Below are 12,039 nucleotides of genomic sequence, written 5' to 3'. Positions count from 1 at the left end.
ATCCAACCTCCAAGTGCAAGAAATCCTCATTTATGGGGTCAAGTTCGGATTCAAAGGATTTTGGAAGATTTGGTAAGTGAAACCTAACTTAATTTTGTCATTAACATGTTTCCTAGTCAAATCTTAAGAGTTCTTGCTTGATTTCGGGTCAAAAACGGATTTGGGTCAATTTAGGGTTTCATTTAGGGTTTTGGTTGAATTTGAGGTGAATCCGGGTTTGTATGATGTTATGAATCGAAACTAAGATATGGGTTTTGTTTATTCAGGTCAAATGATGTGTATTTATGCTTAAAAACGAGTTGGAAAGGTCCTTGGGTCGATCATTGGATCAAAAATGGAGTTTTGGGGTCCTCTAGCTCGAAACCTGCTGTTGTTTGGCTGCAGATAGGGTTGACTGCGGCTGTAATATCCCAAACTTTTTATTTAACTGTTGACTTGAGTCGTTAAGTCAACATTACGTGTCCGTTAAGCCTATAAATGATTTAATGACTATATGTGTTTAATGTGTTATACGTGTCAGGCTTTAGTGCCTTAAGGATTAATGTGCTAAAGTGCTTAAGATATGTTTTTATGCCTTTTGATGTGCTTAAAGTGTTTAATGTGTTGTAAGTATTCCCAATAGGTGTTTTGAGCTAAATATGAGCCATAAGGAAGCCTAAGGACTAGTTTTGACATAGGTGGAAACTAAAAAACGGGATTAGGGTCTTGGAGGAGGTCATTAGCTTCTAATTACTCATATTATCCTTTTCTCTTTGAGCCCTAACCATTCCCCATTGCCATAATCATTTCCTTGTTCAATTTCATCTTCGTTTGGTTGATTCGAGAGTGTTTCGATCAAGTTTTTACATTCTCTTTATAATCTCCAGGTATAATAACATTGATTTCATGTCATTTCAATCCATTCATTTGATTCATAACTGATCTAGGTCTTTAGAGGGTTGTTTGGAGTCAAAACCGTGAGTTTTAATTGATTCGGTAACCTAAAACGATTGTTGTTGTGTTGCAAATCAATTGGATGTTAAGGGTTGTTTTCATGACATCATTAGAGTCTTAAAATGATGAATTTTGAGGGTTAAAAGTCGTTTATAAGGTTTGGGGTCGTTTGGGGTATGTTTGGTTAAGTTTTGGAGGTTAAACAATGAGGTTTGTGCAGAATCGGGGCTAGCTGCGGAGCAGCTACTAAGATGCGGCGCAGCTAGAAAACAGTGACATATAGCTGCGACGCAACTTGGTAGTTGCGACGCAATAGCGACGGAATTTTCAAATGGGCATAACTTTTGAACCGTAACTTCGTTTTTAACAAATAAGCTATCCACGAAATCGTAAGAGAGTCTACTTTCTAATGGTTTTGTTTTTAAAAGATGATTATGATGTCAATTTTCCAGAAAGGTTAATTTAGTGAGTGAATGTCGAGTTTCGTCGAGTTATGTAAGCTTTAAAGTATTAATCGAATGTCCGATGCATCAAGCCTTGTCATGGGTCATGTTTATAGATACTTAGGCTTGATTCATGAACAAAAGTAAGTAGGTACTTGTTTAGCTTATTATGTCGCTTAATGATTATAGGTAGTCGGGAATACATGCAAAGCTCGGTAACTTACGTTATCATTTTGTACGCTTCTAAGAGGTAAGATACACTACTTTGACATGCTGAGGGTTCAACAAAAGATGGTTCTCTTATAATAACTTCCATTTGATATCTTGATCGTTTATGGGCAATCGGGATACACGGGAGGTGATATGGGCTATGTAAATGACCTTTGAGGCCTCATATGTAGTCCCTATGATATGAAATGAAATGATATGATATGTTTTGAGATGTATTGTATTGTGTATGTTTGTATGGCTTATTAATCTAGTTCACTAGACTCTTTAAGTTGCCATGTCACGTACACGTTTAAGGGTCCAAATGTAAAAGATGAATATGTGTTATGTTTAGGTAATGTGGATTCGTGAACTATATGTAATGTAAATCGAGCTCATATATCATATGAAAGTGTTAAGCTTAACCCGTACTTGTCCTTGCCCGGTGAGTGCGTATATGGTTGCTTGGGTGGCTCCTTGCAACATAATTACGTGGTTTGAGTATCTCCGGGTGGAGTGATTACCCACCAATGTCTTTGAATATACGGACTACTCCTGGATTGGTTGCCATTCCTTAATGACACTGATAGACCGCCGTAAGGCTTATCCATCCAGTCGGGTGTGAGGTCCCTGTTAGGTCTTTTGATCGCCTACACACAAACTTACACCTTATATGATATGAGTGACTTATGTCACACCTGAAATGATGTTATATGTAATGATGAAAAGATGACTAGGCACAACTAAGACGAACGATCCTATATGAATGATGTTTATGGCTACATGAGATGTTACGTGATGATATGTGCCTTAATGATAAAATATGACTTCTAATAAGTCTTAATTGGACAAATGCTTTATAAATGAGGTGTTATCTTACTTATCTAATTCGTTAGTTAACACTTGTTTTCCAGTAGCGGCTCAAACCATGTTAGGCCTAAAGCAAAACTAAAAAATGAGGTCTCTTTATAACTAAAACTTATTTAAAAAGGAGAACATAAAACCCAAAACGTATTACAATCCATTTAATCAAAAGTCCTTTTAAACTACACTTAATTTAAATTCTTTAAGCTTCTCTTGTTTATTTTTATTTTTAAGTTTTTTATATGATTTTTTTTCTTCATACATAAAATAAACTGATATATTTAACTTATATATAAAATTTGAGGCCTTCAATAACACGGGGCCTAAAGCCCTTACTTTCTTTGTCTTACCTTTGAGCCACCACTGTTGTTTTCTTGAAATGTGTTGTTCCTTCAGGTTTAGCAAGTTTCTGATGGATGATGAATAAAGAGCAAGGCATGGGTAGATTGCTTGATGATGACCATAGTTTACCCATAGAGGCTGCTCGTTTTAGACTTTTGATTTATGTTAAGGACCTTATGATTTGTTAAGACTTGTGATTGGTTGTTTTATGTTGGGCAACCGATAGATTTCCATTTAGACTTATTTCTATGATATGGCAAGTAACACCATTTAATGAATAAACCAAACTGAATTTATTGGTTTGGACTTTTAGATGTTTGTTCCGCTTTCTTTGACACCGTTAGGTGAAAATTTTTAGAAATCCTTATTTTTGAATGATGGGTGTTACAGCGGCGCAGTGGGTGGTGCCAGACCCCACTGTGGCGCAATGAAAAGCTGTTGAACCAGTGACGCTTTGTCAACTCCAAAAGCTTATAACTTTTGAACTGTAAACCCGTTTTAGACATATGACCTATCGTTGGAATCGCATGAGAGTCTACTTTCTCATGGTAACATCCATTTGGGGTGAATCCATATCCATTTCCAAAAATGTCGTGTTAAAGCGTCCTTGTCCTTATTCGGTTGAACCATAAAGACGTTTGATTGTCGTGGTATGACCATGTCGAGTCCCGATTGTCATTCAAAGTTGATTTACCCTTATAACGCTCCGATTAGGGTTTGACTTGTGATTTTAAAAATGTGTATTTGATAGGTGATGCACACGAAGCGATTGTTGGACGTTTATAGTTTGACTTTAACTTGTTGTAGCCGCTCAAGGTGAGTTTCATAAACCCCTCCCTACTCGATTGAGATTCGGGCTGAAAAGTGTACATACTTGTTTTATCGTTGACTGACTGATTGATTATTCTATGGGCGTATTGACTTATCACTTGGTTGATTTTGCTTTCGTTATGAATACATGTTGTGGTCGTTAACTAGTTACATTATGATATGATTCGAGATGTTATGTTGTGATGCCTGTTAATGGACGTTATATGTGATGTAGGACGTTATGTTGTGATACGTGTTAATGGACGTGTATATGTGATAAAAGTAGTTATTGTATACTGTTGGACGTTATATTATATATATATGGACGTGGACGTGGAGGGTGGATTGACGAATCCACACCCGGTATGATCATTGCCACATCATAACAATATTTGGTTAAAAAGTATATTTTTATATATTATGTAAGACGTGGATGGTGGATTGACGAATCCACACCCGGCATGATCATAACCGCGGCCTTCGGGTTGTTTAACATTGGACGATAATATTTGTATGGACGATTATTAGACGATATTATATATGTGGACGATGATTGGACGATAATATATATGTATGGACGATTATTGAACAACGACATTGACTTGTATTGACTTGTGATAACGTGTAACCTTTTAGGGTTTCCTTGGACGTGATTAGGTATTCTAATCCTCGTATATCGTTAACGGTTGATATCCCGACACTTGTTTCCATTTACTTGGCCCTACGAACTCACCAACTTTATGTTGACGCATGTTAGTACACTTTTCAAGTGAACAAGTTAACTCATAGACGAATTGGATGGTTGATTGCTTGATCATGCTAGAATTGGACTTGGTCTTCTTGGATCCGTGATTCATTATTTTCCGTGATTCAAAAGTTAGGGTTTGTGGATTTTGGTGGTGGTGGCCGAAAATTGAGAGCAAAAGGGAAAGAAATTGTGAATTGAAAACCCTAATCTATTGGCTTCGATTGTTGAGGTATTGATTTCCCCTAATTTAGTTTTTATCTTTCTTTTGAAATTAGGGTTCATGGAGTGAGCCAATTTGGGGGTTTTTTGCTAGAATTTAAATTATGGTTAATTTTCCCCATTTTCTTAGATAACCTAATTTGTCATTGAGTTATGTGTTGAGTTGATTATGAAATTGATAAGCTCTGGTGATATTTGATTTATGAGAAAGTTGAGTTCTTACTAGTTTTTGAAATAATGATGATGATGGTAGATTGAGCTACCTAGTATTATTGTTGAAAGTAAAAGAGACTCAATGACTAATGGGTTGGGTTTGGGTTTAGAAAAGGCTAGTGATTAAGTATGACTAGGTTGAGCTAGTCAAGTTGTGAATGTAAGCTTATGCACTTTTATGAAATGATCATAGGTTGAAGCTTGTTTGTGCATTATTGTTTTAGCGTTATTGTCCAAGTTGCGGAGGAGGTGAGTATATTTGCATACCTTTATGTATACGTTGGGTCAATTGACCACATTATGTTGAAGTTTATTTATCCATGTGTGGTAATTGATTTGGCGTAGGCCTATTTTGGGGCATAGTGTTTATGAGGCCTAAGAACCTCCGGGGCCTAAGAATCCCGATAGTTGATTTGTTCTGAGGCCTATGAACCTCCGGGGCCTAAGACTCCCGATAGTAGTTATTGTTATGATTGTTTAGCTTATATGGATCCATGTATAGCGTTTAGTGTGCAAGGTGAGTATGTAAATGTGGCATGATGGTGTCATAGGTTACATGTAATAGTCCTTGTACGTTGCCCTCCTTCGTGTTCATAAATATATGCAAGTATATTCATTAAGCCTTTGCTTATATTTTAGTTGTTTATCTTCCGGAAAAAGGAACTAGTTGTTGAATTAAAGCTTGAAGTGTTAGAAGTAAAGATTTTTGCAAGACTTGGAGGTATTTAGGTCATTCATGGATGAATGAGAATCTTTTGGTTAGAGGCTTAGAAATCCCTCCCCTCATGGCTCTTGGTACATTTAGTTTTGAAGGTCATACTTTTGTTAAATTTCTGTAATTGATCAAGTGCAAAGCTTTTGGGAAGTTTGTGTAGTTGCATTTTGGACAAAAATGGTGTCAAAATGGGTAAATGACCCATTGTTGGTGTTCATGAGATTTTAAACAAGTTGATGTTGTGATTATGTTTAAAATGTAACTATATAGTTGTTGGTAATCTCTGAAATGTGTTTTAAGAAATTCATTTTGAAATTTGAAGGTTGTAAGTTTGATCAAGTGTCGAAATGAGTTTAGGGTTGCTGATCTGGTGCCCACTACGGCGCAGTGGGGGTGATTTTGCCCACTGCGGCGCAGTGGAATCTCTTGGCTCAGAAATGCCTTTTCTCCCACTGCGGCGCAGTGGGAGTGTGTCCAAACCCACTGCGACGCAGTGGGGTTTTTCTCGCACAGGTCCGAGACTTTCCACTGCAGCGCAGTGGGGAGTGCTCAACCCCACTGCGACGCAGTGGGGGTATTACAAAAAAAAGTAAAAAAATTGTGTTTTTCTGTTTATCGAGTCTAGTTCTTTCTATAATAAAAGTACATGTCAGCAATTTCTTTCGTGGCGTCACCAAAACGATCTGATTAGTTACGTAGGCAATTTATTTGCTGAAATGTCCACTCAAGCAAATACAAGCAACTAATTCATCTTTTTATATAAATATTCAGGAGGAGGGATCGAACCGACGAACACCGGATTAACATCTAATCCTTTTCACCACTTGAGCCAACATGAGTTTTGATTTGAAAGTTGAAAATCACAACAGATATATTATAATTATGAATCACAATAGATATAAGGAAAGGAAATCATCCCAAACTAAATACTTAAAATACTCTTAATTTTTAACACATTTCTAACTCACACACTAAATCTACCCAATATATCCTTAAAATATTTTACACACAAATTTATCAAAACCATTTGTCTCATTTATTAATTAATTTAAATATTTCTACCTAATAACTCTATAATATTCTTAATAAAGTTATTTTTAAAAGATATATATTCATTAACCATAAAATAACTACACTACATTTACGTCAATTACTTTTAGATTAAGAATCACATCGTTACCACCACCCGTTGCCGCCACTACCGTCGCATTACGTGGGTACCCATCTCGTAAAGACATATTGATAACAATATCATCAAGTCCCTAAAATTTAGGATTTGAGGGTTTAATTTAAATGACTATCATCACAAACAACCCTAATCACACAAATTCCATACTTCTATCAAACATCACGGTATGTTTTTAAATTATTTTTTTTTCATTATCGAATTTTTTTTTAAAACATTTTCATTATGGATTTAGTTCAATGTTTTTTGTATATATTATTAATTATGGATTTGTAATTTGATGTTATATTTTTAATTAAGAAGTTTATTGGTTTTTATATATAAAAAGAAACCTATCTATATCAAGATATGTTGTTTGACTTTTGTGATTTTTTTATTCATTTAAAGTTCATCTTATGGTTTGAATGCATGCCGTCAAAGATTGATGGAGATGAATTGGATTTGTATCTCATTTGGTATAAGATGATGAAGGATTAATATTTTTTTATTTCAATATTGTTTTGAGCCATGTTTGAACTTAATTTCCTTTTTCCTATTTCTTAGCTATGAGCTTATGAGAACCACGATCAAATGAATAGGCCATAGAAAGTAGAAGAATTGAAGTTATAAAGGTAGTGTTTCAGTAAATTAATGTTAAACAAATTGTCAAATTGGTTTCCTTTTTTCATAGTTTTATTTGTATCTTGAATTAACATGATTTATTTATACTGAAATAATTACAGATAGTTTATCTTATATTGAAATTCAATCTATCTATCTATGTATTCCTAATTTATAGTCTGGATTTTAATCGACAGAAAATTCAAGTCTTTAACGATACAAATTTGTAGTTTAGCGTTTATAAAAAAGATTAATTAATACGGGTGATCATGTATGGTTACATAGTTATCGATAAGTTTAATCGTGTTAAAATGAAAGTTCAGTTGTCTTTGATTATTGTTTTTTGGTTAGTCCCCTGTTTCGTTACTCTGGGCAGTTGACATTAGTTAAATTTTTCATGACACCTAAATATGAAAACACTTAATTTGGATGGCATACAACTCCCTTGTCAATATATTTTTTTTTTTTTGTAGCCTCAACTGTCTTGAATTTTTTACATAGATTGTATTATAGATTATCTTACTTTGTTTCATTTTCTATCAATAATCTCATAATTGTGTATCTTTTTTTATCATCACAATCTTCTTATTTCTCTAACTGCTATCATGGTCTCTTTATTTCTTTTACTCATGATTAGGTTATGTCAGTTTTGTATGGGAAAATGATGGTTGGAGGTTGCAGCCCACCGAGAAATTTGCTCAACTTCTTAATCAATCTTGACGTTAGATGGTTGTTAGTTATTACTTGCAAAAGACCAGGTGAGGCGTTACCCAAAACCAGCAAAATATGATGGTTGGATGGGTCAAAGTTTTTCAAAACCATTTAAAATGGGTCGGGCTGGGTTAGTGGAACTGCAAGCTTCTTTTTGTTATTGAGTTTAATATTTATACATGATATGTATCTCAAATTTCATAACAAAAAATTCATATGATAAAATAGATGTTTAACGTTATACTGCTTTATATGTTCTGATTTTGTTGCTGACCCACTGATGTGTCTAAAGTGTTTGGATGAAAAGGCGATGGTTTTTAGATTCGGCAAACATGAGATGTGTTTTCATTCTAATTTATGTTACTTATGGTGTCAATGGATTGAACAATATTTGGTTGATTATATAGGTTGTCTGCAAATTTTTCTTATTGTTAGGTCTAGATTTAATGGACTCGCTCCAGACGTGACTACTGGAGCCCTCTGAAGATTTGTCTAGAAATTATCTGAAGACCAGTGAACAACTTACTTGTACATGAATCTGAATTCCACCAGATTTGTTCACTGGACTTCTCTCCAGTCAAGATCTTTCTACTAAAGAACGTTCTCATTGAAGTCGAAGACTGGGGTCTGAAGAAAGAAATCTGACAAATAAAGGAGCTCACTGGCAGACTTACCAGATCTCCTGACTGGAGTCCTTGACAGTGTTCTAGACCTTACAAGTTTGAACACTGATTACGATGAATTGACTTTATGCCTTTACATGTTTTTACCCGGACAATCCATTTATCCTTTGTTAAAAGCCTTACACGCATGTAAAGGTGGTTTGTTAATTAGAAGACAAGTCATTATCAAGTGACTTTATTCTTGTACTTTAATCAATACATGTAACCATATTTGTACGGCAAAAAGAATATTATATTTATTCCTTTTGCCTATAAATACCAAGTCACTTCTCTCGTCCAAATTACACTTTTGCAATTTGGTGCTTTTGCTCAAATACTCTCGATCTAAACAGTTATACTTCACAGCTTTAAGTATTTCGATCAAGGAGTTTATTTAGCAATATTAGATCACTTGTAATTCATAGGTTGTTTAGATACTTACTTTATAATATCTTGTTCCGCAACAACCTTGTATTTTATTTAACATCAATAAATAAAATACACTTAAAAATTACATTGTGTCTCACCATTTACTTTACTTGCTTATCTTTATATTGCTTAAGTACGTATTACTTTATATATATTCATGCATTTATATTTATTGTAATACTAGTCCAATCTAGTGCTTACTTGACTTGTCACATTGATACTAGTCTTATCTAGTGCTTACTTGACTTATTGTATTCTACACTTGTGGGTTAAACCATCAACTGAGGGACTTCACACTTATGAATCTTATCACTAAGAATCAAGCTCATTTTGATTTATGAGAAGTTATTTGTCATCTTCAAAGTATGTAAACATTAACGGAGATATGGGTAGAAAATAGAAATGATGGTTCTGGATTCAATCTAAAGGACAAATATGGCATTAAGAGTAAAAGTGACATTGAAGCTTTGGAGTGGTGATGTTATAAGGTGGTATCCGCTAATCTGCTATAGTACATGACTATGACAACATGATGAATCAAGTTACCAAGTCACTTGATTTGGGTATTGTAGCTTTTATTTTCTTCATTTTGTGTATGGATCATTTCATTATTTCTCATGAAATAGTTTCAAAACATATTATCTCTTTGCATTATAGCACAACTAAGAGTGAAATTTGAATAATCACTTGTAAGATGGGCCACTCACTACATGACATTGATTCGTTGTCCGAAATGATTAACCCTAAGTTAAATAGCATGTACCCTGCCAAGTTTTTCAGGTAAAGTTCTCTAATTGAGTTTGTACATCATAAAATAGAAATATGTCTACACCTCTAAACATTCTACTAATTTCTAATTACAATACGATGTTGCATACAATGTGGAACCTAGGATAAGTGATAACAAATTTTTAATTCTTTATGTGGATGGTCCACCTTATATGTCACGTCATTTAGTAATATTTTAGAAGTGTCGACTCTAATGAAAAGTCAATTGTTTGTGTTAAGCCTTGACACATGTTTTCAAGAATAGAAAATACTCTTCAGCAAAAACAGAATGAAATGATGTTATCTGCAAAAATCAATAGCATACAAAGTGTGAAGTTTTTCTAAAAACACTTATCTTTTGGTTTGTATACAGCCTAAACCGGAGTTGTGGCCTCCCATATCTAAAGTTGTGCAAGCATTGGTTTGGGTCATGCAAAGGGTAAGTGTGGTCAGAGGTGATCCCGTGATGACCCGAGATTCATATACAAGACACCAACTTAGCTTTCTCAACAACTTATCCAAAAGTTATTTGACACAACAAATCTTGCAATTTTCAAGTATATCTATGCATGGTAAAAGACTCGACAATGATGATATATCTAATGAAGAGATCTAATAGTATGTACTATGTAGGAAATAAAAATTTTCCTTTAAAAGTGTGTACAAAATACATTTTGTTTTCCTTTTTGCTATATTAGCGGTTGTATAGCATATCAATGCTTTGGTTGAGAGCAGAAAACAATCGTGTGTGTTTTGTAACTATACTTAGATTTGTTAAATGTTCGAATAACATATTTGCCGTTAAGTCAATCCCCCGCTAATTGCAATTTCTGGCTTCGCTTCTCTAAGTCAAATGAGATAAAGAAGCTCATTCATATATTCAACCCTACATCAACTTGGTGCTTTATGATTTTATATGGGGTTTAAAAACCCACATGTATTAATATTAACACTTATTAAACTCATGCACAATACAACGATGGTGGAGATAGTGATGGCAGCGGTGGTGGTGGTGGTGCCAGTGGTGGGGGCGGCGGTGGAACGGTGATGGGGGCGACGATAGTGGTATATTTTAAGTAATTGATGTTAAATGTGGTAGTATAGTTACTTTAAGTTTTGGAGTATATATTGTAAATTATTTCATTAAGAGCATTAGTAATGATAGTATTACCACACCAAGATGATAGTGCCACATCATCACTCCACCATAACCATACCACTTCCATAATAATAACCCTAAAACCTATACCCCATAATATTAAAACAACCAATCAAAAACAATAAAAAATTAACCACACCACCACCACCCAACTCTTCCCAAGGTGGACACACCCACCTTGAGGCTTCCACATCACTACCACACCACCTCTTGTAATGGACCACCTTGACGACATCGAGGTGGAAATTAAGACCTTGTCCACACCATGCACCATTACAAGGGCTCTAAGGGTATTATAGGTATATTAGATGGAGATGTTTAAATTAGTGAATAAAGGAGAAGAGTATTTTTGAATTTTCAAAAGTAGAAAGTTTAAGGGGAAAAAAGATGGTTTATTTTATTAGATAGTATAGATGCGTAATATAGTACTGTACCATCCAACCCTACTTCAAATATCACAGAGGCTCCCTTTGGTATAGAGTAGAAAGACTTCATATTAGAAAATAATTAAGACCGGTGCAACGCACGGATTTCACCTATTAATATATCATATACTTTAATATCCAATTTTTTAACCTCTGAGTAAATGTAGTCGAACGAAAAGACAACTTTAACATTAAAATGATTCGCTCTTATTAATTTAGTCACATATAGTTCATGACATACTTGCAAGTCGAAATAACGTCATTCTATGTCATTCTGGTCACAAAGACCACTCAATTGTATGACTTTTGTTGGTTGAACTATATATAGGTTGTTAATCATAGAAACGAATCTCAGATAAACCAATTGTTAAATATATATCATCGTAATCATGTATCTCATAATATATATAGGCCAAGTATGGGCTTACCTGAGTTGAGAGACGATGATTGAGTTGAGAGACGATGATGCTGTTGGAATAGGATCACGTTATATTAAACACATGTCCGGAAATCATTTAAGCCTATGAGGTTATACAAAATGACACCTTAACTTTATATATTTAATTAGTATATTATAGTAATATATTGATTAAACGATCACTTTA

The sequence above is a fragment of the Erigeron canadensis genome, chromosome 4 (genome assembly GCF_010389155.1).
Source record: "Erigeron canadensis isolate Cc75 chromosome 4, C_canadensis_v1, whole genome shotgun sequence".
NCBI lineage: Eukaryota > Viridiplantae > Streptophyta > Magnoliopsida > Asterales > Asteraceae > Erigeron > Erigeron canadensis.
The sequence above is the reverse complement of the archived record's forward strand: the minus strand, read 5'-3'. Positions refer to the sequence as shown.